This window comes from Rhagoletis pomonella, unplaced genomic scaffold, assembly GCF_013731165.1.
Source record: "Rhagoletis pomonella isolate Grant_MI unplaced genomic scaffold, Rhpom_1.0 Rhpom_scaffold_00267, whole genome shotgun sequence".
Taxonomy (NCBI): Eukaryota; Metazoa; Arthropoda; class Insecta; order Diptera; family Tephritidae; genus Rhagoletis; species Rhagoletis pomonella.
In genome coordinates this window covers 103,031-103,253 of record NW_023458821.1, presented here as the reverse complement: position 1 = coordinate 103,253, position 223 = coordinate 103,031, and positions in this window count along the sequence as shown.

Genomic DNA, 223 nt, shown 5'->3' with positions numbered 1-223 from the left:
TACCGACTTAAATTCATATACAAAATTATGATTATCGTTAATTTCTTCATGATCCAATGATCGGATTTAAACCAAATTAGTATGGGACCACTGTTATAGAAATCGGTTAACGTGATCCAAAGTTATGCGGTAACATACATACAAAAAATATATATATGAGACATTCCTTTTTATTTCAGACACCAAATTTGGTGTCACACTTTCGATTGACTTCAATTTTTTT